The following is a 7,385-nucleotide window of genomic DNA, read 5'->3' on the forward strand; positions in this document are numbered from 1 at the left end:
ATGATTCTGACTAGAGACAGATGGAAGCTATCCCTTGATTTCCAGTCCAGCCCCATCCCATGGACCCGTGTCTGAGTTCTGTGGACAGGAAGGACTAGACATAACTGAAAGAGCCATTTTATTAAATTTGAACACATTGGAGCATGAGCAGCATTCCTGAAGTGTATCACAGAGAGGACTGGGGCATTCACCTTCCCTTTCCCACAGGTGGACTTGGTACCTTGGAGATTCAACCAGTTGGTAGAAGTCCCTAAAAGATCTAGCAGTGTTGCCTAGGAGAGTGGGCCAGGTCATTGACTGGGAATATTTCTGGGAATACCCAGAAATACTTGGAGGGAGTGCTTTGCAAAAGGCTAAGTTCCTGTGTCAGAAACTGAATCAAAGAACCAGTGAAAGGTAGATTATTATTGTTAGCATGGTTCTATATGCATGCACAGGCTGGGTGTCCTGGGCACTTGGGATTTACATGTGATATGGGAGGGATTTCAGAAGACTCTTAGTCTTTCACACACTAGTATAAACTAATTTATCAACTAGTAGAACTCCAACATAGGAAAAAGATGATAGCTTTTGATGAGACTGGAAGACATGTATAGAAGAGGGAGCAGCCTGGCTGACACCCCATACCTAAATTATTGCACTGGCCTCCTTTCCCTTTTCCTGATCCAGGAATATTGTAGCCAAATTAATTTTCCCACGCTTTCTGTATTTCTGCACATTGACTTTTGTAGTTTGATCAGGCTCTAGGTTGACCATTGGTATAATCAAATCCAAGGTGAAGTTCTTGTTTGCCTATAATGAAGCAGGGCCTTTTTTCAGTCTAGCTGCAGTATGTATGCTAGACTTCTATGTATACCTGAAGTCTTGGAAGAATAAAATGAAGCCTAAGGGAAGGGCTGGTTGTGCTAGTTTGTCACGTGCATTGGTTAGAAATACCTTTGGCTAGAAGAACAAAAAAAAAGAAAAACCTGACTACAGAGGCTTAAACAAATAAAAAAGAAACACTGGTAGTGTAGTGGTTAAGTGCCCGGATGCTAACCGAAAGGTCAGGAGTTCAAACCCACCTCGGGAGAAAGATGTGGTAGTGAGCTTCTGTAAAGATTACAGCCTTGGAAACCGTATGAGGCAGTTCTAGCCTGTCCTGCAGGGTTACTATAAGTTCCAATCCACGGCAATGGGTTTAAACAAATAAAGATTTCTTTTTCTCACAAAACGAGAAGTCTGGAGAGAGGAATTTGCTAGCATTGTATTATCTGCTCAACGCTGCCATCAGAAATGCAGGTGTTTGCTAGCATCCTTAGAATGTGGACTTACAGCCTTCATGTTTGCCACTTCATGATCTCAAGATGGCCACTGTAACTCCAGGCATCCCTGGGAAAAGGGGAAAGGGACAGCCCCAGCCTTGTCTGTCCCTTTTATCAGGAGCCCAAAATCTTTTCCAGATGTACTCCCACAGACTGGGTCCCTTGGCTACCTCTAGCTGCAAGAGAAGCTGAGAAGTCAGGTATATGGCAAAAAGGAATAGAGTTATCATGACTGGTTTACACTAGTGGTTATCAATCCCAATTGTACTTCATAAAGAATAACCAGGGGGGCTTTTAAAAATTACTGATGCTTGGGCCAAAGCCTAGTCCAATTTAACTGAAGAATCTACAGGTGGCACCCAAGCAGTGGGAGGTTTAAAAAGCTATGCAGGTGATTGTAATGTACAGCTAGAATTGAGAACCACTGGCGTAGGCTAATAGTGTTTCAGTACCTAGGGCTCGGCACATTGCCACCCTTAACAACACTGGGCTCCACTAGCAGAAGAAAGGGGGCAATGACTATTGGACAGGCAACTGATGGGTTCTGCCACACCAAGGAACCAAAACATATGGTAAACATTCTTCGGTCACCAAAAAGGAGGGAACTCCCACTACAAATCTTTGGCACTAGAAAGAAGATAGGGGACCTAAGACATTCTAGCAATTTCAAAGGGAGAAATGTCTTCATGATATAATGCATATTGGGGTCATTGTGTCCTGATGGTGTAAAATATTTATTTACATGATTGTAGCTTGGTGAAACAAGCATATGGAGAGGAATTCTGCTCTTGTTGACCACTCCCAAGCACAGCTGACAGAATAAAATTTGTGCCTACTTCAATCTCTCTGTCTTTGGATTCATTTTTTTTTTCCTCAGCATTTCAGAAAGTGGTGACATGGGGTCAATCTTTTGGCCAAACACCACTTCTGTAAGCGTTAATGCTCTTCTTAAGAGCCTAGAGTGATTCTCTGTTGCATAAGACAACAACTTCAAATGTTTCTTAATAGCTTTGCAGATCCTCTGTAACATGGAACTAAAAAGAACAGAGCCCAGGGTTTCAGTCTACCACTAATAGCTTTGAGCCTTAGTTTCTTTATTTTTGTTATAGGAGTAATAACACCACCATACCTATCTCAGTGAACTGTGTGAGGGCCAAATGAAATGATGCACATGAAAGCGCTGAGTACTATAAAAATATTATTGAACTATTAAACCACCAAGTACTATACAAATATTATTATGGCACTCTTATCCATCCAACCTGAATTCACAACACCCCTTAACACTGCTCTTCAGCTGGGCCACAACATGCTATGAGCATTCGCATGTCTGAGTCGTTGTTCATGCCGTGCTCCGGCAGGGTGGGATAGAGTACAGACTCTTAAACCTGATTGGCTGGGGTCTAGATGATAGCAGTGCTTACTCACAAGGCTGTCACTGTTGTAAAGCGCCATTGCCTGGCATGCAGTTAAGTGGTATATGTTTGCGGCTGATGCTGCTGCCTCTGTTAATGTGTGCTGTTCAAACCGTGCATGTCCTTCAGGTCTAGTTCATATCCTATCTCCTCCATGGAGTTTTATCCCATAGTTTCTAACCACTAGAGGATTCTCTGGAAACCCTGGTGGCTACAGCTGCTAATCAAAAGGTCAGCGGTTCGAATCCATCAGGTGCTCCTTGGAAACTCTATGGGGCAGTTCTACTCTGTCCTATAGGGTCACTATGAGTCAGAATCAACTCCATAGCAATGGCTTACAGGCCTAAAGGATTCTCCTACCTATGGAATGTTGCACTAAAGAGCCAGTGTCACACAAATTAGCTGTTTGTTTATTGTTTAATGGGATTATTGTTCTCCCTGATAGATGAATGAATTCAGCATTCAATGCACACCTGCTATTACCAGGATCTTCTCTATGCAATGGAATAGAGATACAAGACACAGAGCTCTTTCTCAAGGTTCTTATGGCTAGTAGGGAAGACAGGTGAGTAAGCAGAAAATTACAATGGGAGGTAACAGGAACCCTGATAAAGGAACACAAGGTCTATAGAGGCAAAGCAGAGAGAAAATTCAGGTTGGGAGAAGAAGTGTGGTGGTTAATGTTATATGTCGATTTAGCTAGGCTATGGAACCCGTGGCAACCCTGGTGGAATAGTGGTTAAGTGGTTAAGTGCTATGGCTGCTAACCAAAGGGTTGGCAATTTGAATCTGCCAGGCGGTCCTTGGAAACTCTATGAGGCAGTTCTACTCTGTCCTGTAGGGTTGCTATAGGGTCGCTATGAGTCGGAATCAACTCGATGGCACTGGGTTTGGCTTGGTTTTTTTGGTTATGGAACCCATAAACGTCGATATCCTAGGCATTAGTGAGCTGAAATGGACGGGTATTGGCTATTTTGAATCAGACAATCATATAGTCTACTATGCTGGGAATGACAACATGAAGAGGAATGGTGTTGCATTCATCGTCAGAACATTTCAAGATCCATCCCGAGGTACAACGCTGTCAGTGATAGGATAATATCCATACACCTACAAGGAAGACCAGTTAATATGACTATTATTCAAATTTATGCACCAACCACTAGGGCCAAAGATGAAGAAATAGAAGATTTTTATCAGCTGCTGCAACCTGAGATTGATCAAACATGCAATCAAGATGCATTGATAATTACTGGTGATTGGAATGCAAAAGTTGGAAACAAAGAAGAAGGATCAGTAGTTGGAAAGTATGGCCTTGGTGATAGAAACAATGCTGGAAATTGAATGATAGAATTTTGTAAGACCAATGACTTCTTCATTGCAAATACCTTCTTTCACCAGCATAAACAGTGGAACGGGTATACACATGGACCTCGCCAGATGGAACACACAGAAACCAAATTGACTACCTCTGTGGAAAGAGACAGTGGAAAAGCTCAAGATCATCAGAACAAGGCCAGGGGCCGACTGTGGAACAGACCATCAATTGCTCATATGCAAGTTCAAGCTAAAACTGAAGAAAATCAGAACAAGTCCACAAGAGACAAAATATGACCTTGAGTATATCCCACCTGAATTTAGAGACCATCTGAAGAACAGATTTGACTTACCGAATGCTAGTGACAGAAGACCAGATGAGTTGGGGAATGACATCAAGGACATCATACATGAAGAAAGCAAGAGGTCATTGAAAAGACAGGAAAGAAAGAAAAGATCAAGACAGATGTCAGAGGAGACTCTGAAACTTGCTCTCGAACGTAGAGCAGATAAAGCAAAAGGAAGAATTGATGAAGTAAAAGAACTGAAGATTTCAAAGGGCGGCTCAAGAAGACTAACTATTGTAATGACATGTGCAAAGAGCTGGAGATGGAAAACCAAAAGGGAAGAACACGCTCAGCATTTCTCGAGCTGAAGGAACTGAAGAAAAAAGTCAAGCCTCGAGTTGCAAAAGTGAAGGATTCTATGGGGAAAATATTAAACAACACAGGAAGCATCAAGAGAAGATGGAAGGAATACGAAGAGTCATTATACCAAAAAGAAATTAGTTGATGTTCAACTATTTCAAGAGGCAGCATACGATCAGGAACCAATGGTACTGAAGGAAGAAGGCCAAGCTGCTCTGAAGGCATTGGCGAAAAACAAGGCTCCAGAAATTAATGGAATATCAATTGAGATGTTTCAACAAAGAGATGCAGGTCTGGAGGTGCTTACTCATCTATGCCAAGAAATACGGAGGACGACTTCCTGACCAACTGACTGGAAGAGATCCATGTTTATGCCTATTCCCAAGAAAGGTGATCCAACCGAATGTGGAAATTATTGAACAATATTATCAATATCACACACAAGCAAAATTTTGCTGGAGATCATTAAAAAATGGGTGCAGCAGTATATCGAAAGGGAACTGCCAGAAATTCAGGCTGGTTTCAGAAGAGGACATGGAACCAGGGATATCATTGCTGATGTCAGATGGATCCTGGCTGAAAGCAGAGAATACCAGAAGGATGTTTACCTGTGTTTTATTGCCTCTGCAAAGGCTGTGTGGATCATAACAAATTATGGATAACATCGCGAAGAATGGGAATTCCAGAACACTTAGTTGTGCTCATGAGGAACCTTTACATAGATCAAGAGGCAATTGTTCAGACAGAACAAGGGGATACTGATTGGTTTAAACTCAGGAAAGGTGTGTGTCAGGGTCATATTCTCTCACAATACCTATTCAACCTGTATGCTGAGCAAATAATCCGACAAGCTGGACTATATGAAGAAGAAGGGGGCATCAGGATTGGAGGAAGACTCGTTAACAACCTGTGTTATGCAGATGACACAACCTTGCTTGCTGAAAGTGAAGAGGACTTGAAGCACTTACTAATGAAGATCAAAGACCACAGCCTTCAGTATGGATTGCACCTCAACATAAAGAAAACAAAAATCCTCACAACTGGACCAATGAGCACCATCATTATAAATGGAGAAAAGATTGAAGTTGTCAAGGATTTCATTTTACTTGGATCCACAATCAACAGCCATGGAAGCAGCAGTCAAGAAATCAAAAGACACACTGCATTGGGTAAATCTGCTGCAAAGCACCTCTTTAAAGTGTTGAAAGCAAAGATGTCACCCTGAAGACTAAGGTGCGCCTGACCCAAGCCATGATATTTTCAATCGTATCATATGCATGTGAAAGCTGGAAAATGAATAAGGAAGACCAAAGAAGAATTGACGCCTTTGAATTGGTGGTGTTGGCGAAGAATACTGAATATACCATGGACTGCCAAAAGAACAAACAAATCTGTCTTAGAAGAAGTACGACCAGATTGCTCCTTAGAAGCAAGGACGGCAAGACTGGGTCTTACATACTTTGGACCTGTTGTCAGGAGGGATCAGTCTCTGAAGAAGGACATCATGTTTGGCAGAGTACAGGGTCAGCGGAAAAGAGGAAGACCCTCAACGAGGTGGATTGACACAGTGGCTGCAACAATGAGTTCAAGCATAACAACGATTGTAAGGATGGTGCAGGACCGGGCGGTGTTTCATTCTGTTGTGCATAGGGTCGCTATGGGTCAGAGCCAACTCAATGGCACCTAACAACAACAACAACATGATTCTCAGTGGTTTGTTAGACATTGAACTGATTGCTCTTCCGTAGTGTAATACAATGTAATCACTTCCATGATGAGATGTGCTATGAGCTATGATAAATCAATTGGAAGCGGAATTTCCTTGGGGGGTGTGGCCTGCCTCCAGTATATAAGTGGATATTCCAGCAAGGCTCACTCTCTCTCTGGATCCTGCATTGGATTCATCATCCTCTGACCTCCGTTTCTTGGGACTTGAGCCAGCAGCAGACCATCTGGCCTGTTGATTTTGGGTTTGTCAGCCCCTGAAACCACGAGAGTCAGGAGAAGTCTCCAGCCTGATGTTTGACCCACGGATTTGGACTTACCAGCCTTCACAATTGTATGAGCCATTTCCTTGACTTCAATCTCTGTATGTAAATACATATACATTTTTCTGGTTTTGCTCTTCTGGAGAACCCAGCCTAAGACAGGAAGGTTTCCATGATTTGCTGAACGTCTTGATGAATACCACCACCAGTTGCTGTTGTCGATGCCCGCTCACGGCAACCGCGTGTGTGTCAGAGTCAAACTGTGCTTCACAGAGCTTTCAATGGCTGATTTTTCTGAAGTTGGTCACCAGGCCTTTCTTATGAGTAGACTCTGGGTGGACTTGAACCTCCAGGCTTTCCAGTTAGCAGCTGAGTGCATTAGCCATTTGCACTACCCAGGGACTCCTAAATATGAATAGAAATTGGCAAACACTTGAATACAGTCACCATGTCTTTTGCTGCTTTGAGTCACCAACAGGCACTGAGGTAAGTACATGTTTAAATCCCACAACTCACAGTGACCCAATGCAGTAAGTACTACTATTAGCCTCATTTTATTCATGAAAACATCAAGACTCAAGGAGGCCTCATAGTAGGAAGTGAGGGCAAGTGGACTTCAAAGTTAGGACTTTTTTATTCCAAAGTCAAACGCATAAGCTCGCTCCATGGCACCTAACAACAACAACAACTACTTCTGTGAGCAAGCAATGCTCT

Source organism: Elephas maximus, chromosome 7 (genome assembly GCF_024166365.1).
Source record: "Elephas maximus indicus isolate mEleMax1 chromosome 7, mEleMax1 primary haplotype, whole genome shotgun sequence".
Classification (NCBI taxonomy): domain Eukaryota; kingdom Metazoa; phylum Chordata; class Mammalia; order Proboscidea; family Elephantidae; genus Elephas; species Elephas maximus.